Below are 20,743 nucleotides of genomic sequence, written 5' to 3' on the forward strand. Positions count from 1 at the left end.
ACTGATCTCAGGAAACATGTTTTTGGTTAGAAATCAAGAATTCATTTGCTTATTATGACAAAATTTCACACAAATGTTTAACAGTACAAATTGATGGAGTGATGACATTTAATTAGGCCTGGGAGATAGAGCTGAGAAATCCATCATGATAGTGAAGTTTCACACTGGTTGATAGGTAATTATTGATCATGTAGGTTGTGACTGATGAGTAATCTACAGGGTGGAAGCAGCTATGGTAATAAATTTTTCTTTTGTTGTATTACTGGTCTTAGTTATGAGATACTCCTGTACAGTTTACACACAACGCTGTTTTAATAGTTGTCCATCTAACTATCCATCCACTTTCATCCACTTATTCAGTGTTGAGTTAAGGGTATTTCAAACGTCTCTGTCCCCAGCAGCACTTTCAAACTATCGCACACTTTATGGAACTATTTTCTTATTTCTATTGATAAAGAGTTTATCCCCAGTTCATATTACTATCATTTTATCACTAGGTCTACATTTTATATCCAAAAGGTCAAAGGTCAACTGTAACTTCATAATGTTCAGCTCTCTTTCAGTCCTCTGTCCTTCTCTGTAAAAATAGTTTCTAAGTGAAGACAACCTGTTTCTCACTTGAACTACACGTCAATGTAGTGATAGCTTCCATTTTTGCCAAGAATTACGTTATTTCAAAGTCTTCACTACAAATTTTACATGAATCTGAACAGACATGTATGTAAACTGCAGCTCGACTGGTTGGCGGAGGCATCCGACCATGAGGGTGTAATTCAAGTTTAACAGTGTGCTGCTTTGCCCTCTGTGTTCACATGCTGTATAACTGTCAACAGGATGAGCAGAACTGAGCTAGCAGCTAGAAAACATGGTTGTCATAGCACTGGGACAGTCAAAATACATCCAGCTAATTGTCAAACTGTTAACAACTGACCAGAAAGTAGTAGCTGTAGAAAAAACAGCCCATCATGGTCTGAAAACTTGTTTGGCATCAATGTAGAAGACATCTCTTCTGTGTATCCAAGTCAGATAAGAATACTGATAGGTACTAAGTACAGACAGACACACATGCAGACCTCACACCCACACACACACCCACACACACACATATATCCCTGTGCATCTGGAGGAAATGTGTGGCTGACACATGCAGGCCTAGCAGGGTGCAGGGAGTGGCAGGATGAAGCATGTGAATCTTTGCCCCTGGATCCTCCTCCCACAGAGAGAGACATCTTGGGTGTCACGCTGACGAATGACAGGTATTTTAACAGGAAAGGTAAGCACCACACACACACCCAATTTGTCACTCGAAGAAAAAACACACGGCAACTTAAGTCAGTAGTAAGACAGCATTTCGACTTCATTTTCACCTCTAAAAGCAGGGACTTGAACTTGTGAGGACTTTATCACACCACATCCATTTCCAGGAGTCAAATCACAATATTAATCTACCATTTAAGAAAACTGCAGTGTTATATTTACTGAGGAATCAGGTGCCCTAATATGAAAGGTGATCATTCTGATCTCTGAGTTCACGGACGGCTTCACCAGCAGAGTCAGAGCAAATTTTTTAATCAGACCGACTCAAGAAGGGAATGGATAGTTTCACCCAGCAAAAACAGAAAAGGAGGGACTGACAGGCAGAGAGATCTAGCATCGAGCTTCGCCCTGTCAAACTGTTGAGGCCGTAGAAGAAAAATATATCGGATGTGTTGACTTTACTCGCTCAGGTGGACAGAGCCAAGAGTTCTGAGGAATCCTGCTTTTCAAAGCAGGAGAAAACGATCTGCTTATGTTACTGCAGTTTTCTCCATCACCATCTCAATCCACATACCACATGCAAGTGCATACACACACACAAATCTGCACTATGTTGCTTTGGATTAGCTTCCACATCATGTGCCTTCAGCTGCTCCTGGCTCTACCTCCCTGGCTCTACCTCCCTGGCTCTGTTATTGATGGAAGCAGGGTGTGATGTAATTAAATAATGATGATTAATTTGCAAAAACAAGGGAAGTGCTGCATGGCCACGCTCCAGATGAGCAGCACCTCTCTTCGCCACACACATTCGACTCAAACACGTCCTCCAGTTTACACTTGCGCATTCCCTCTGACCTCAGTGAACAGTGAGGATCCAGAGGCCTTCTCTTCTTCATGGACTCATTCCAGTCATTTGCGGTGAGAGTGAGAAGTAGGTCAAGTGGCTGACACTGTTTCAGTGAGCAATAGGGGCATACTTTGAGTCTATTGAAGCAGTTAAGATAAGCAATCTGTATGGGACTCTCGCTTTCACTTCCAGGCTTGTTGCTGCTTGTGAGGGCAGAGCAGATGAGCTTAAATAGGGTGGAGCTCATGATTGTCGAGGCTATTGTTTCCTGTCACACCTTGGCCACAATGAGCTTCAGCGTCAAATGGAGCTCATCATCACTTTAATCCTCAATAAGCCCAAGAGAAAACAAACTTAAAGTTGCCTGACGCTCTTGTAGGGGAGGCCGGGGAGTGTTGTAACACTGGGTTTAGTTGTAACACTGTCAGTTTTACCAATTAGAAAAGGGCTGCGGTCATGTCATCAACATGGTACAGTCCCATTTTCTTTTTGAGCTCACAGGAGTGAGTGGCATGTCTTTGTGACCAATGTTGCAGATTTTACAACCAAAAAACCTGATTTTTAGGTGAGAAAGCTATTTTTTTTGTCATAATTATTTATTGTTACATGTTTTTTGTATTACACAATGAATTTGCTTATATAACCTAAAGTAGCAGTTTCTCTAGTTCATTTTGATTCTTTACATTCATGCTACCTTGAAGCACAAATGCTAAAAACAGTTAGTTATGTAATGCTACTTGGGATGAGGAGAGTTGTAACAATAAATGTGAGAATTTCTGCATCATGTGCATGAATCACTTTGCCAACTCAAGGCAAAGAGAAGAGCAGCCATCTTCATTTGCCACAACTGGGAAAGTGACTGAAACTTTATTTGGCACACGCACATTCAGAAAAAGTCCATACACACAATTTATATTCACTGTAGTCAAAAATGTTTTTTTTTATTCTTCAATAAAAATTATAAATTGGAGAGTGTGGATCTTGAGTCCACAAACTGTTACATCTATCCCCAACTAGTATTAAAACACCCCAGTTGTTGGGTAAATTGCAATAACCCAGCTTTCTGTATTTGACAATAACTCACATGATCAGTGATTGTGTAGTGTGTGTCCAAGTGAGTTTTACTTGTAGCAGAAAAATATGGTTACCGTGTATTAAAGTTTGAAAGATTTAGCACAAATAACCACTGAGCTACTGACGTTCAAAGTGTTACATTCATCCCTGGTCTCCCCTACTTTTCTCGTTAAACCTGAGTTTCTCTTCATAATTCAGTCAGATAATACTCCAAAAATGATTTTTTGTTTTTCACGCAAATGTTTTTCAATATGCACGTGGTGGCGTCAAAGTGAAAAGGGAAAATATTAGAGGTGACAAACGCATTGGGAGACTTGGCGAGGGCAGCGCCGAGGAAGACGGGAACCGAGAAGCGCGCTGCTTGCTTTGGCATCCGCGCTTGGCTCTGATTCCAAGTCGCTATTAAAGCTCCCAGGCTCCGTATAGCCCACCTCTTGTACCTCGTATTAAATCCTCCGGTCGGGCTGTTTTTCCTCGCTTTTTTGCTGCGACCCACGGGCCAGTTGTAAAGCGAGGAGGCTGACACCTGTCTGCGGTGTCCGCCGCTCTGATCCAGAGCGCCCCGCTGATTCAGCGACCCAAACACCTACTTACACTCACGCGGGCTCAGCCTATAATAAAGTAATGACAGTCATTGCGTTCACTTAAAACAAATGGCAGGTAATGGACAAGCGCTGTGAGTCACTCGCTTCTTTTCTAAGAGGATAAGCGGTGCGTAAAACTGAAATCAGCGCTCCACAAAAACAGGAACATGCCGGTGAAATGTGAAGGAGGTAAACAGGAACAGTTTATTCCAAGTTATAAACTTACCCCAAAATGTTGCTGTCTTTGGATTTAAAAGGACGTCCCCTGAGGTCCACGCCAATTAGCCTTTAGGTTCTCCTCCGCCAGAAAGAGTCCTCTCCAAACGCTCAAGTGTCTCGTGTTTCTCACACTCGCCTCGTTAAAATATTAAAAGACGTGAGAAACGCGCGCAACATCGTCAAAAGTGAGAGGACTGCTGCACCCATCCGCGCCCGGAGCTCAAACCAACTGAAAAGCGTCCAGAACATCCATAGGTTGTAAAGCGAGCCCGGGGTAGGAGGCTACTCCCCATTAAAATCAAACCCAGATTTCCCCAACCGTGTGTGTGTGTGTGTGCGTAAGGAGAGAGAGAGGGAACGACACACACACACACACACAGAAACAGAGAGAGAGAGAGAGAGAGAGAGAGAGAGAGAGAGAGAGAGAGTTTTAAATATTCCGTAAAAGCCCACAAGTTTCATTTTACCTGTGATTTGGTGATGCGTATAATTCAGTTGCGCAGCCAAAATAACGCACAATTTGACGAAAATAAACAATTGACCAAACTGCCACTTTGGTTTAAACTCTTTTTTTTACCTCCTCGAACAACACAACTGGTCTCACTTTTACAACAAATACCTCCGCCGCTTTACGGACTAATTCTTACTGCGCTGGCTGCTCTAAATGCCCCATGGCTCGCTGTGTTCACAGGCAGCCATATGGAGGTCGTAATGAGAACACAACGTTGAACCTGTTGAAACAGAGTAGGCCTAGCGGGGCTCCGGGGCCCACAGAAACAAGAGGCAGATGCAGAATGTTATAACTTATTAATCCTAATAATAGTCCAACACATGTTGGATTTGTTAGCCTGTGCGTCAAGGCACCAAAATGTTGACGTCTTGATGGTTTTAATAAATATGCAATAATAAAAGTAGTATCAATTTAAATATATTATGGCACTGGCTTGTGGTTTCATCATGATGATGGTCTGTATAGTGTGTGTGTGTGTGTGTGTGTGTGTGTGTGTGTGTGTGTGTGTGTGTGTGTGTGTGTGTGTGTGTGTGTGTGTGTGTGCGGGTAGAGAGAGAGGTTCGTGTTGGCACAGAAAATGTGGCCCTGCGCCCTCGGCCATGACAACAGCACATTAACTCATTAACTGCATTCATATGACTTTATACCCCTCTGTTAGGCTAAAGAGCAACAGCTAAATGTGGTTTATCATGATGAGCGCTTGCAATTTTATACAGCCAAACAGGGCAAACTGTGCGTAAAAGCGCACGGAGAAGGTCACCGTTTCACAGTGACTTTACAATTAAAACAACTGTTTCAATTAGAGCCTGACTGATATATCAGTCAACTGATATTATTGGCCTCATATTGGCCTATAGCTATATTGGTTTATGTCTGTATCGGCATATATGTTGTCCAGTATGTGCTGATATGACAACTTCCTTTTCTAACAGACCCACATGGAGATTGGTTTTATCTGTTACCTTTATATGCAGTATTTTATGCATTTTGGATCACTTTTCTTATTTCAGGTTTAATATATACATATATTTGGCTGTTTTTGTTTTTTAATTCATAATTATTAAACAGACCTATGTATGTTTACAGTTTCAGTGCCCTGCTATAATTAGTAGTAAAGTATATATATTTTATAGTCTGTAAATTATGTTCTGTATAAAGAATAGAGCCAGACTGATAGTGGATTTTTCAGGCTGACAACAATATAAGAGGGTAAAAAAAATTCTGATACCAATATATCAGCCAATGTTCTTCATACAGAATATAGATATACAGAAATGAATTTTTTGCAATGATCAAAGGAGGTCAACACTTGTAACAAAAAAATGTGATGCAGGCAGGATATTTTACAGTTTACAATAAACTTTATTGTCCAAATTGATATCGGGGCACTGAAACAGCAAACTTTCACCAGAATTCTCAATAGTTACAACTATAAATATATGCATATATTACACCTGAATTACAATAAAAATGATCAGATATATACAGAATGCTGCCTATAAAACTGACAAATAAACACAATCTGCATTGTAATCATTTTAAAAAAGTTTCCATGTAGGACAACATATATACCAATACCAATATAGACCAACATAGATGTGATAAGTTGATACTGGGCCAATAATATTGGTCAACCGACAATGACAGTGTGAACCAATGACCCAGTGGCTCTAATAAAGAATATTGGCCAATACATCAATTTCAGAATTATTATTATTTATTTTTTATTTATTTTTTTTTACCTTTCTAATATTGATATTGGCCCAACAAAGTCAGTACTGGTCTGGCCTTAATGTCTGTTGTAGTAATGCATTACATTGATGGCAACATGTCTATACAAAGCAGTCAAAGAACATAAATGGTGACTTTTGTTTTGGGTATGAGTTTTTCGATTTGTCTAAATGTTTTAGCCAATCACCTCCGAGCACCTTAAGTATTTATTCTGAAAATGTTCATATTAAGAACGTGTTATATTTGTAAAAAAATATATATATATAAAAATAAATCAGTCCAGCAGAGCAGTGAGGACAGCCACAATCCGCGCTGTAATCCCCGTTCATTTGCCCGCATGTTGCTCTCTGTGTTATTGCAGGTGCAGCCTTCCTACCGGCGGCTCATTATACGAGCATCACGGCCGTCAGATCCCGAGCAGCTCCCGGTTGGCTCCGCTCCGCTGTAAGCTGCTCAACATTCCTGCTGTATTTACTGTACCATCCTCTGGGGGGAACAGCCCGGCCCGGCCCGGCTCGGCTCGGCCCGGGACCGATCTGCGCTTTGGTACCTTTTATTCCAGTAATTCACCTCAAACAAAGAGCGTTTAAATATGTATTCAAAACCCCGCGGATAATTTAAGATAATAAGCATTAACCCAAATCCTCCTCTCGTGCGTGTGTGACGCCTACATCTGAACACACCTGCAGCCAATAGGACTAATTAACGATGTCAGCGAAGCAACGGGGCAGAAAAAATGAATAAGACACTGCCAGTTAATGGGTTTAAACACCAGAGGGAAAAGTGGTGCCAGCTTCATTAGAAATAGGCTAAAAATCAATTAAATTCAATCACACTCGAGCCAAGATAAATGACGAGTTATTGTAGGCTACAGTAAGTAAAGAATTACAGTAGTTTTTTTTGCTCTTTAACACTTGACATATTTTCTCTCAGTAAACTCGCAGCCTGTTTTTATTGTCATTACTCCCTTTGCTCCTCTGGCCTTCTGTCCAATTACTTCAGACTCTTTTATTTGTGTAAGCATAATTCTTCACTTGGAATTCTCCTCTTCTTATGGACGATGTTCTCACGTAAATCAGACCCCGAAATAACATTTTCACCGGTTCGTGATATCTAAATGTGTTTTATAATAAATATTCATTATTCTCTTCTAATTTTTTATACTTTTATCAGTGTTTCCTTGCCCTTATTTTTATTTTTCTTTCTCTCAGTGTGGGAATGATGCTGTGGACACATTTCAATAATTCGCCTTTCTGTGTTTTAACTTAAATTGTTTGAGTTTAAAATGAGATATTTGAAAAAGTGGGTCAGTAAACAGAGAAACTGGAACAATCCCTGTAAACTCAATAATTTTGTCCAACGGACTTTCTTAGAATTGAAGAAAATGCTGTGAGTCTTAGAAACAACAGGACAACAGACAGAGCAGTTCTGTTTCAGTCGTACAGTACTGTCTGTTTACACTGTGACAGTAGAGTCCATGTTCAGGATTTTTCCACAGAAGGCCAATTTTGACGCATTTCTGTGAAATAAAGGAGCCCCGCCAGCCAGGCACTAATCTAGGTAGATTATCTCTCCAATTACAACTGGCAGAGATTGGACTGCGTTAAAGACAGAATGAAAGAAAGCAAGACTAACAACAGGCAACACACTCACTTGCTGTCAGATGGGATTCAAGCGGGGAGCTCTCCTCGGTCCTTTTAGAGTTGTTGCACTTGGATCAGTGTGCTGATTTTGTCTGCAGAACAAGCCTCAGTGGTCTGTCTGTTCAAAGCCCGGGGCTCTCAGCGCTGGGTTCCCTGCGGCGGACACCCCGGAGAAAATGTCAGCCTCCTGCTTTTTCCTCGCTTCATTTTTTGGCACCCCTGCTGTTGGGCGCCCCTGCTGTCGGGCGCAAGGAGAGATGCTGCATACCTTGTCCAGGGGGGGAAACCCCCCCCCAACCTGGTTTTCAATGGGAGGAGGGCGCCCTCTCGTGGCTGAGCGCTTGTAAAACTCCGCTAGGTTTGTGACCAGGGATCCATCCTCAGAGTTTAGTTCACTAAGTTCACTTAAATGCTTTACATCCTGTTAGACCAAATTCACTGTTGTTCTTGTCCTTATAAGATAAAAAATAGCATACTTTAGTGTATTAGAAATATATTTTAAGACTACAAAAGTTATTAGAATTATACTTGGTATAGTATATTTAAAGTGTACTTAAGCTGTACTTCAGTATACTTTGAAAAAGTAGCACAAACAAGGTAAACTTAAGTTTATTAATCAAGCATGCACATACACAGCCATATACTTTAAATGTGCTTTAAAAGTGCACTGATGATTAGTCTGACAGCAAGAACACTTGAGTATGCAAGTATGGTAAAATTTAATATACTTAGCATGTTTATTTTTCAGGTAGTCATGTAAACACATGTGTTACCAATGATACAAATTAAGGTTCTGTTCAGTTCAAGTCTAACAGTCAGTGTGTTGCTATTGTGCATGTTGCTGTGAAAAGGTCAATAAAATTGAAAGACAATCAAGCAACTTTACTAGAAGCCACTTTTAAGTATTTCTGTTAATACAGACAATTAGACTTGACATAGCAGGTGTTACAAATAATACTAATGATAATCTCTTCCATGTAGTTGTCCCGGTAAACCCTGTAAGTGAGTCAGAAAACACAATAGAGCGCTGGCTCTCAAACACTTATATGGAATGCAGCCATCATTAATTTTATTAGTTACATCTGTGTTTGTTGAATCCAAATCATTGCTTTGAGAAAGCAATGCAGCCCTGTGATAAAATGAAAAGGCATAAAATAATGGTAACAGTCTTGGCTGAAGTCCCACCTGAGATGAGAACCTACCCAAGGTAATTTTCTAACTTAAAACTTAATTATCATAATTACTCTATGATAAGTGCAGTATTTGTATGTGATATGTTAATTGAGAATTATTTGTTCTTGTACTAGTAAATTAAAGAGATAACACCACTCTGTTGCATTATCATTTTCATTTCAACAGGATTTTAATTGCCTCCAATTGAGGGGGATAAAATCCTGTTTCAGTAGTTTTAAAAACAGCTTTAAAACATTTTCACACTATGTTGTATCTGCTTATTCCAAAGTTTTACTTCATCAGAATATTAAGACCACATTTCATGGTCAAATCAAGGTTTGATCAAATGGAATCAATTTTCTAAATGTCAGAAAATCTTGAGGGTAACACAATGTTCTGTGGGTGTTTTAACAACGCTTGTCTGCACTTGTAATGATGGACCCACTGATGGCTCCACTGGTTAACACTTTTGAATTCTTTTAGGGAATAAAATCTCTCCAGTTATCTTTGAGCTCTTTAACCTGTGTGCAGTCTTCAAAATCAATCCAGAAACTCCCAGCGCAGTGCAATACAAAGCTTTGGCATGTAGCTAACGTCTCAATCATGCAATATGAGGTAAGGTGCATGTGGTTACATTGTGGTCTATGTAACCACATGCACCATACCTCATATTGTATGTTAGGGAGCAATTAGCTTGTCCAAATGGAAACTAATGCACAACAACATGCCATGCCTTTTTGTTTTTCACTTTGAGGACCACAAGTCAAATTCCATTAAGTCCCATTATCTTGGCAGAAATCTCTACAGCTTCTATCTCCAAAACTTGTTAACTCACACTAAAACAATTTAGATCAATCAATAGCACTAGAAGAAAAATATGTATTTTGGATTTTCAGGTGAACTGCACCTTTAACTGAACTATAATACACTAGTAAACAATTAATTGCATTAATCATCAATGCAGCCATTTGTTACAACTTATTAATCTTTTAGAAAGATTAGTAAGTGGTACTAAAACTGTATAAGTCACATTTAAAATGTTCCATATTTCCATGTTTTTCTCACATACTCATACACATGACATTTCCCCGTGTGAAGGTGCTATTACTTGAAAGGTACCTCATTATTCTGCAGACTCCTGCTGATGCCCTTCAGTTCAGCAGTGAAACTCTGTGTCACTGCACAGAAACGTGAGGCACCCTGCATATCCATATGCCTTTACAGTCAGAGGTAGAGAAGTGGGCCAAACATAGGGGCACGATGGAACCCAACCGACTGATAATTAGTTTGCTGCTGGCGAGAACCCCAGAGAGGCTGGGAGGGTGGTAGGGTTGGGGGGAAGGTTATGGTACAGTAAGGTTGAAAAAGAGAAGAAGAAGAAGAAGTAAGTAAAACTTAATACATATAGCACCCTTTAAAACTGGGTTACAAAGGGCTTTACACTAAGGTCAGTATAGGTAAATAAAACCCAAAGCATGCAGCACCTAGAAGGTCAAATGTACAAAAATACAAATGCACAACTGAATATATGGAGTATAATGTACATATGACTAACAGAAAATATGTAGCATATGACCCACCCAGATCACACAGTTGGAATTGTTGGAAAACCAACCTAATAGGAGGCGGAAACTGTTCTAGAGTCTGGGTGCAAGGACAGCAAAAGATCAGTGACCTTTAGTTTTACACTATGCAGTATGCAGTACAGCCAACAGGTTTTGACTGGTTGAAATAAGTGGTCAATCTGAGGTATAAGGGGTCAGGGGTTCAGACATATAAGCTTCACACAGCCTGGCTGTGAAGTGACTTGTAAGTAGTTATAAGAATCCAAATCAATCCTGAACTTCCTAGGTAACCAAAACTGCAAAGATTAGGTAGGGGTAATGTGTGATCTACAACCGAATGGCAGATTAGGGTTAGAGTTAGGATTAAGATTAGGTTTAGGGTTACTCTGCTACTGATTAGTCCTATGGTCGCATTTTTTTGACAAGGCAGCGTAGATCGTCACAACGCCGGTCCTGGTTAATAGTATGGGTGCCTGCAAAAACATGCCTTGGTCAGTTGAAGAAATGCAGACATTCCTGTGTTTGATTACCAAAAGATGGAGCAACTCAAAATGAGACTGCATAGAGTATAAACAAGCTGAAGTATAGAAGCATGAAAGAACATAATGGCTATAGCAGATCGAACTGTAAGAACTGGAGGTGGTTCGATCAGATGGATGTGATATATGTGAATATATGGCTGTTATATGGTTGCTGAAGTCATTTGGTTTTGCTGTAATATATAGTTGGATGTCGTCTGCGTAGCAATGATAGGAAATACACCCAAAATGGCTTTTTGTCTGGGCCAAGGGAAGCACATGTAAGAAAAAAAAAAAGAGAAAGCAAGTGAGAGGGATCACTGAGGGCACTTCAAACGACATTGAGGTCCCGTGTAAAAATAAACAGCTTGAGCCCCTCTCAGCACACCCCCCGTTTATAACGACAGCCGCTTGGGGAACCCCGCCTGTTTACTTTCCCTCTGCCGACTCATCTTAAGTCAGGACGGCATGTTGGCGTTATTGTATACATCCTCTCACACACTCACTCGCTCAGGGTTCAGCTGCCACTCCACTTCAAAGACCACAGGCCCTGAGTGGGAACGGAAGAGATATTAATGGCTATAATACCAGCATGTCCTTGTGCAATGTGTGTGTGTGTGTGTGTGTGTGCAGGGTCTCTCTATGTCTCTCTCTGTGTCACACACACACTTCCATTGCTTGGGGTGTGCGGTATCAACATGTCAACATTAAGGAAAGAGAGCTATCAATAGCTCTTCTGCCAGTATTATTGTCCCATCCATCATTTTGGCATCACACCACTGAAGGTGGTCTCTGCCCGGCTCACACTGATGACTCAACCGCAGAGAGTTTTTAAATGAGGATACCTTGAGGCCGCAGCGAGGAATCTGCAGTAACCCAATCTGCACTCTTGAACACTTGGAGGATGTGTGCCGGCCTCAGTGTGTACGTGTGTGTGTGTACTGTTGACTTGCTGCAGGATTATTTTTGGGTTAGCTGCTTACATTTGACAGCAGCGACTGTCCAGGATGACGGTGGGAAATTGGCTTTCCCACTCAGCGTGTGATTAACCCACAGAGAAGAAAAGATTGCTTGGAAGTACCGTGTGTGTTTTTACATACTTGTGATGTATGCATGTCTGTGCATTGAGGAGGGGGTTCAGGTACCTCTCTGGTGGTATTTAGACCCTTCATTTGTGTGGAATCCAGCATCATTATCCCAAAGCGTTGCCAGCTGGAAGCGCTTGGGAGTTCCCATTTGAACTCTATGTGTGTTCTGAAGATGTAGAAAGAGCAAGAGAGCCGAAACTCCCTAATGAAAGCTCACGTTCTGGTTCTCATTCCGCCTTGATATTCATGAGCGGCGGAATCTGGCACTGTCTTGTCGATTAGCTAATAAATTGTACGGCCACAACAATGCCACCCAGGGCTACAGAGCCTCTCTATGAATTAGTTATAATCCAGTGAGCTGGAAGTGGATGATGGTGGAAGTTCAGTTCAAGCACACTGATAGTAAATAATGGCCAAATAAATCTGCAATCAATTAGAAGAAAACTTTAAATGATTCAGTATTTCCCTCCTGCCTAAGTCCATCAACATCAAAAATAATGGTAATTATTACCAGTTTTTACTAGTGGGCAATCATTCAGTTGATGCACTTGTGGCAACCGGAAAGAGTGAACACACAACGTAACTGGGATTTCTAAAAGTTGATACCGATCATTTATGTCTCGTATTGTCCACCACATCATCTTTGCCTTGTAACTGATCATCTTTTTGGTCCAGATTGAAATATCTCAACAGCATTCATGATACCCAGAGGATGAATCCCAAACGACTTTGGTCATCCTCTGACTTTTTTTCTGCAGCTCCACCAGCAGGGCAGGTTTTCACTTATCCTGTGAAATGTCTCAAGTTCTATTGCATAGATTTGTACACAATTTTCACAAACTTTGGTGATCACCTGGCCTGTCTTTGCCACATCATCCGTTTGATGTTTGTAGTTTTCAGTGAAATGTATAAGCAACTATTGGATTGCCATGATATTTGGTAAAAACAATGATGCCCCCTTTAGGTTGGATTTTAATGACTATGGCAATCCAAAGACAGAATCAGCAGGATTTGTCCGAGCTGTTTTAAATGAACCAGAAAGATACCAGGATGCCAAATACAGATGTTCTGAGTTGGCGAAGTCTCCCGAACACAGGGCAGGGTATTTGCAGATACAGACGCCACCACACACGTCTAGATGGTCATAAGTGATGATTGACTGGGATTATGTTTGTACGAGTCTATACTTGTTGCATGTTATACCTTTAACTTTTTGTCTAGTGACAATATCAAGTCGAAACAATAATTTCTTCAGTACTATGTTGATAATACTTGCAAAACTAATTGCACTGTGGCATTAAGTGGCAATTAGAAAATTCTAGGATGTTAGGATGCTAGACTTTCTTCCAGAAAGCCCAGATGCTTTAGGGATTCAGGTAACATAGTACAAATGGGTGAATATATTAAGCATAGGACTAACACACAAGAGACTGAGGCTGAACTCCCATGTGAAGCTTATTTTGACTTATTATTTTTTGACTTATTTGACTTATTATCCTCAGTTTGTTTCAAGGCAAGAATACTTGGCTATGTTTAGGCAAAGAACATGGTTTGAATTAAAATAAACAATTACCACGCGTTAGAAATCCCTTTGTGCCAGAGGGATTGGAAGGCTTTCTTCTCCCATGTGAAAACTAAAATGGTGAGTATAACAGCACAAAATCATTATAAAATACCTGTAAAACTAATGACGTAGTTCACAACTGCTAAAGTTAGACTGTGACCATGACAAAAATAACACCTGCTTTACTTGGGCATGTTAGTAGGGTCATTTTGGGAATGTTATCATATAGTTCAGAGTATCACTGCATCTTAGTACAGTCTCACACAGTAAAACATAACTGTCTTGAAAGTGATGCTTATTCCAGATTTGATTAATTACATTCAGTTTACAGTTTTATAGGCTGTCCAACCCAAATGACATATTGACAAAGTTTAATAGCAAATATATTAAATGTCGACCAGGGTGGAAATTTGTCCTCAGCTCACCAGAAAGAATCAGAAAAGCAGTTAGTAAAACAAACACATAGACAAGGTCACATAACAGATTAAAATTTTTTGTGTCAACCAACTGAGGATGTGTTTTGTAACATATTTGGGAAATGAGAATGATAACAGTCAGTTTATCTGATTAAAAGGCACCATGTGTTCCCCCTCAGACCAATTATTTGCATATTAACAATCATTTAAACTACTTCAAAAGGACCTCAAAAGGTCAACTTCAAGCTGATAATCTGTGATCACAGATAACCACGGTGTAGTCACACAGCTTTATGAGCGTGCCCAGAATGACTGTAGAAGAGGGAAAGATTTTTTTTTACCACTAGATGGCAGTGTTGGCTCAGTTTGACATGTTCCTCCACCTGTTTTAAGGTTTGCTCAGCAGGTCAAAGTAGACAACTATTGATCAGGGCCAAATCCAGACAGTCAGATATGGTCTAAATTGGCAGCGGGACAATAAAGAAAATCTACAGACTTATTCTAGGGATAAAAAGTTTCCAGAGTGTGAGTTAGGGCATATGTCCTCAATGAAGCACCCTGCAGGTGTAAATCCTTCAAGATAGATAGTTATTTTCATGAACTTTGTACATGTAAATCTACTTTTGTGTTAACATCGAACATAAAAAACTAATGGCTGTCTATCCAAACAATGTCCTGCACAGATTCCAGCTTCAACAGCTACTGTATATTAATATTTTCTCAATCAATAACCTTAAATATCTGTATTCAATCAGCGTGGTGTTGATGTTTTCTGTAGGGTTGAAGTCTCAAGTATCTCTGGAGAAAAAGTATTCTTTGTCAGGCCCAGTGGTCAGCTTTCCGTAGTCATTTCCGCTCACAAAAGGGGTATTTACCTTCAATATGGTTTGCATAAGCTGTGAGGAGGCTCAGGGTAGGTCAGTAATTACAATGCAATTCAAAACCACCCCTCATATTACTAAAAGGATGTTTCTTCTCACCAGTTGAATAATATTAAACGGGCATAATGGGTGGTATGGTTCTGGGAAAACCTTAAAATCTTTGTTGTAAAATAATACAAACTGACTTTTAATGTTTACTCAATGTTCTTGGTGTTTTCTTTAAGATATTAAAGCAATATTATCAATTAATCTCATTCCCATGTCTTAAGTGGCACATACAGACAAAGTTTTGGGTAACACTATGGGAAATTCACTTGACAATTGTCCAGCCAATTACTAGAGTATTACATTGTCTTGTTCATTGTGGTCTCTTTCAGTGTAACACGAACCATTCCTAAATGAGACTAAATGCCCTCTGATTCAAACAAGTTCATAGCAGTGTTCCCATGGGGTCAAACCGTGTGCAATCTGAGCTGAAAAGCATCCCATTTGGCTCTCCCTTTACATTCAGATCCTATTGACAAGTGCATGCAGGCAGGCATGCAACAACACACACACAGACTCACACAGAAACCTTCCTCTTTGAGTCTAAACCTCTATAGCCGTATATGTACATTCCCTAATTGGTGGTTCTTCTTTCAAAGGAGTGATTATGTGTGTATGTGTTTAGAGGCGTCCTCTCTGTGCAAGGCGTCTCGATTCAGTCCATCTCCAACGCCAGAGGGGACAAAAGAGGCACCCGTTCCTCCTCTCGGGGCGAGGGGCCGTTGACACCAATAAATCCCCCCTTCCACTTCCTCCCCGGTGTGTTGGGGTTATGTCAGGAATGTCCTGGGTCCCATTGTCCCCTGGTGCTCTGTTTTTGGTAACCCATCACCAAGCATTCTCTTGCTGCTCACAGTGCCTCCTCCCTCCCCCTTACACACCAACACACACACACACGCACGTCCACACCCCCTGGGCTGTGTGTCCCCTGGTCCCTCACTCTGAATAGACCACCTCGGCTGAATACGACAGACAGGCAGGCGTCAGGACATCAGGTTCAGCAGCCCAAGTCGTGCACGGCGGCGGCCCAGTGGGGAAAATACAAGCAGTTATTTTCACCTGTTTGGTTCCCTCGCCCGCGTTCTTTGTCTTATGGGAGAAAGAAAATAAAACAATGGGCTGAGTGTTTTAGACTCCGCTCTTAATGCCTGTTCTGTCCTTTCAGTGGAATCGAGTACACAGCCCTCTTCACCACTTTTGTAGGAATCAGTGTTAAAGGAAGCATCAATATGATACACTGTTGTATGTCATTAATCTGTCATGTGTAGAGCGTTTCAGAAGTTTTCTTGTGACGATTTTCATTGAAAACTGTCTCATGCCCCAAAATGCCTGTCAACAGATAATTTGTTATGTTCAGCTGTGTGTTATATGTGCAGATAAAGAGAGAGATCAGACAGTTGGGCAAGTTTCTCAAGTTTAAGGAAAACTATTGAAGGCCACTAAGTATAATCTGAATATCCTCCACTTTCGATCCATCACAAACTGAAACGTTTTTTTTTTATGTGGGGTTGTCTGAGGTACTTTTCCATAGCCAGTGTTATTATCTACAATAGATGGCAGCTGGCTCGCCCCCAGTTTGGAGAAGTAGAGAGAAGTATCAGCATGGAAGCTAAGCAAAGAACTGCTGTGGACAGGATCAGCAAAAAAAACAAATAACCAAACAAAACAAGACAAATCGTATTAAAAATATAGCATACAATTAAACTGATATTGGCTCTCAGATCAATGGAGTTTACCATTGATGATACAGGATTGGAACATCTGTTTCCTCTGCAACAGATTTTGCCCTGAAGGTTATTTGACTCCAGTGAACTGAGGCTTTACTGGAAATACTGTATGTCGGCATGGCAACACATTTTTTTTATCTAGTCATCAGCAGAGACAAACAGATACACTGGACAACAAGATGGAAAAGTACCGAGATGTTTTGCAGGATTGCCTTCTTCCTCTGAGGCTGTGTGCACATAATGTCAGCATGCAGTGATGTACACTTAATTTTCATTTTCTATTCCCATGTAAACATCACTTTTCTCTCATGTTCCTCATCTGACCCAGATCCATGTAAACAAGTTCAAGATAAACATTTATTACCTCTAACTTAACGTGGAACGAAAACAGGATAAAAATCAGACAAAGACATAATAAGCCATTTCATGCACTGCCTTGTTAATTCAATAACTTCATTGCTGAGAGGACAAAAGAGTAATTGAACACAGTTATTTTAATGGTAGGGTCCTCCCCTTTTTTTCTGACTGCTTATGTGGAACCTGTTATAACGACACAGAGCAGAATCACAAAGGATTCACTCAGACTTTCTTAAATTGGGGTCTTTACATTGCTTATCAGCAGAAATACAATCCTGTGGCCCCTTTATCCATCACAATGATACACATGTTTGTATTTTATTGTATGTATGGCCATTTTTTGCATGTTTCAAGAAACAAAAAACATGGCCGATTGTGTTATTATCACAATTTCTTCTTTAGATTCTTTAGAATCAATTCTCATTTCCTTTTTGCGATTTAAGTCTTCAAAGTAATTGGTCAATTGATAGGTTCCTCATCCATTTTGCAAATGTGAAAGAGTTATCTACCATCAGAAATCCCCCTTAAAGGGACAGTTTGCCTCAGAATCAATAATAAAATGATTCCTCTCTTGCCTGTAGTGCTATCTTGATAGTATCGATGTGAGTTTTCAAGTGTCAGCTTAAAGAGATGTCTGCTTTCTCTCCAATATAACAGAACTAGATGGTACTCAGCTTGTGGTGCTCAAAGCACCGAAAGAATACATTTGAAAAACCCAGCAATAATCTCACTTATCAGCAATCATGACATGTTGTGAGCAGCTTCATGTACGATCTTTTTCAGAAGGAAGCGTGCATCTACTCATGGTACAGAAGCCGAGGAAGACATCAAAAATCCAAATCCACAGGTACACATAAACAGTGTTCGAGGTGATTTCTTTAGTGCGTGTCACTGTAGTAAATATTGTGAATATTTAAGCAGAAAAAAACTGTAGTTATAAACTTGACAGGACAGAAGAAACTACACAGGACACTGAATCAAATAAACAAAGAGGTTGTGCTGCTATGCCTCGTGCGTAAATCAGCATTTCTCTCTCTCTGGTAAAACAAACTCATACATAACACATCTTCTGTTAATCAGAATGTTAATTGACCCGGCCCGCCTGATTCACAGATTAACTGCAGTGCACACAGCTGCAATTGCAGTGGATGCATTAGTATCCCACGCTATTACAAACATGAACCTCTCTTCCATGAGTATAAGCACACGTCCTACACGGTGATAAGGTTGGCGTTTGATTATCTTGAGTTAGCGGGCCATGATGTCTGGGAAGACACACTGCTGTTGAGTTTTTAAAATGTATTTTTTCTGCTAAATCCAAGTACACTTCATTAGCTCCCGTACTCTTTCTCTCTTATGGTCACACATAGTGCCCACACATTCACAAATCTCTGTAGTTGCCACATGTCACGCATAACCATTCAAGACATCATGTGTCCATTCATTGCAAGCCCTTCGTGCATTCATTCAACCTCCAACAGCACACACACTCTCTTCTCTGGGCTTATTTTTAGCCTCATCTGATCCACTCACTGCAATCTCAGGAGAGGTAACATCACATTCTGATGCTGCTGCTTCCTTGTGTCACCTGGCTGCATTAGAGCTCGCGTTTACTGCCAAACCCCAAATACCAGAGGTTTGATTTGTTGTTCAGTGGGGGCGATGTATGTTTTCTGTGTGTGTGTGTGTGTGTGTGTGTGTGTGAGGGAGTAAGAGGGAGTAGGTGGGTTGTACACATGTTACGAAGCGAGGCGCCATTGCGGCCTAAAAAACTATTAGGCTCTGTAAATACACACTGTGGCGAAAGTAAACATTCTCAGCATGCCATCTAGGCGCACAGAGGGGTACTGGGAGACAGCCGCCGGACAGGCTGTGAGGGGGAGGTGTATATACGAGTGTGTGTGACTGTGTATGTGTGTATGGAGAGAGTGCAGCAATCAGTGAGCTGCGAGGAGATGGATATGGAAAATATAGATTTTAATTGGGGGAAAACTCAAGTGTGTGTATATAATCGAGCTGGCGCAATCATGATCAAGTTGAGTAGCGAAGTAAACAACTTAAAGATAGTTTACCTGTGTGTGTCGTTATGACGACCAAGAGCCAATTATGTATCAGGAGCAATCTGGGAACACCTAGTGTTTGTGTGGGCCGGTGATGAGTGCTGTCCAACTCTAATGCCTGTCCCGAGGTTCTGTGTGCGTGTTTGTCAGGACGGAGAAGTTTGTGTTGTGTGTGTTTGTGCTGTGTGAGTTGTTGTGCTCACTTTGCAGGGGGGGGAGGAGTTCAATGGACTCAAACAGCCTCAATTTTGTGTCCTATTTGACAGACAAGCCGGGTTTCTGATTTTAGTTTGATGAGGTAAAGATGGCAAAGTCAGTAGTGGTTAATGGCGTATTTGTGTCCATACATTTTTAGCCCCAGCGGGCGTAACACTTTCACAATTCACAGTCTGTGACACTGGCATGTACCAAACACGCTCCACAAACTTTAACACACGTTTCCTGATTGGTGAGGGGAAAAAAAACATGATAAAAAAGTAAAATTAGGTTGTTCTTAAAGGGATAAAAACAGCAACCATTGATGGAAAGCGACTATTTTCTGAATTCGAGACCCATGCTGGCAATGGGAGAAAGCACAAGTAACCATGGAAACAGAGCTCAGAATATGCACTATTCCCAGCCCTGCAAGTGCCACGCCACCCACAGCTCTATTTTTAGGCCTTACTTTGGGCTTACAATATCTGTTACATCTAACAAGAGTTAAACTGAGTAATCAGCAAGCATGACTACAGAAATGTGACTCTGACACTATGCGTCTGATTAAAAGGGTAGCAGCATACAGTAAGAGCATATAGGGCAGCCAAGCTCTTACTGCAGGCTTTTCACTGCTGTGTGTTTAATGGGCGCTACAAGGACACAAACTGCTTAAAACAGACATCATTGAGTTGTCAAATAAGTTGTTTAAAGACAGAAAATGTATAAAAGATTTACAAAATAAACTGGCAAAGAAGTCATGGTTTTGCAAATCACAAATAAAAGCTCATTTATGCTAAATGTCAGATACAGATAGTCTCTGCGTGTTTTCTGAAATCTTACGGATATGGATCAGAGCAGTACCACTGGCCGGCGTGGGGGCAGTGTAGCTGTGTCGCCAATAGTTCAAGCGAGATGCAACCATAGAGCATGATGATGAAATTTTAAAAATCCGAAAGCATGGGAAATGGCATCCGTCATCAGTTAGGTGATGAAAAGAATTTTCCATCCACATGTCATAATTTATTTGATGGCTGTACAGGCCACCATCGTCTGCAAAGCTGCGCTGCTTTTGCGTCTTTCTCAAGAGGTACACTATTACAACCTCCCCCAGTGTAATGTCCAATTTTGACTCTTCTTCTAGAGGTAACTTTTCAGTCTGAGCAGTGCCCTCTAGTGGATGTATTGTTAAACAACCATGCTAACATGAGGGATTCACTGAAGTATGTGGGTTGTGACAACTGTATTGTTTGAATTTTTGACATATATATTTTCTTACATACAAGGGGCA

At 40.7% G+C, this 20,743-nt stretch overlaps 1 protein-coding gene across 2 annotated transcripts in view; it reads right to left on the reverse strand.

Moving 5' to 3' along the window:
* The window catches only part of ntn2 (netrin 2), a 60,266-nt gene extending 52,203 nt beyond the window's left edge, over positions 1 to 8,063 (reverse strand). Inside the window, exon 1 of one of the 2 annotated variants that reach the window (XM_084740851.1) lies at positions 7,877 to 8,063. The gene's annotated coding sequence lies outside the window, so the exon portion shown is untranslated. Of the gene's footprint in view, positions 1 to 3,988; positions 4,285 to 7,876 lie in introns of those variants that run through there. The other variant, XM_084740850.1, reaches the window with a different exon arrangement.
* Between the last annotated feature and the right edge of the window lie 12,680 nt (positions 8,064 to 20,743).

This window comes from Lutjanus erythropterus, chromosome 17, assembly GCF_056507025.1.
Source record: "Lutjanus erythropterus isolate fLutEry1 chromosome 17, fLutEry1.hap2, whole genome shotgun sequence".
NCBI lineage: Eukaryota > Metazoa > Chordata > Actinopteri > Lutjaniformes > Lutjanidae > Lutjanus > Lutjanus erythropterus.